This window comes from Propithecus coquereli, unplaced genomic scaffold (genome assembly GCF_000956105.1).
Source record: "Propithecus coquereli isolate 6110/MARCELLA unplaced genomic scaffold, Pcoq_1.0 Scaffold326, whole genome shotgun sequence".
NCBI classification, from domain to species: domain Eukaryota; kingdom Metazoa; phylum Chordata; class Mammalia; order Primates; family Indriidae; genus Propithecus; species Propithecus coquereli.
The window spans coordinates 1300911-1301215 of NW_012148908.1; positions in this window are offsets into that span (position 1 = coordinate 1300911).

The window sequence follows — 305 nt, forward strand, 5'->3', positions numbered from 1 at the left end:
CTATATATTGCAGTCTGAAGTAGGGTAAGAATTCATTGATTGAAAATATTGCATTGGTTTAAGTACAAGATGATTATTATTTACTGTCACAGTCATGAGATTTTTTAATTCTTAAATCTCTGGTGCTAAATCAATTTTTAACTGCATTCTATAAATTTGTAAAGGATTAAAAGTCTTTGTGGCTCAACTGCTCAGAATTCTAAGATTGATTTTTTTTTTAAGTACAGTTTAATCAATCTCAAAGTGATCATTCTCTTGAACTAACAATGCTTTAATCAATCACATAGTGGTTAAATGACATTTTC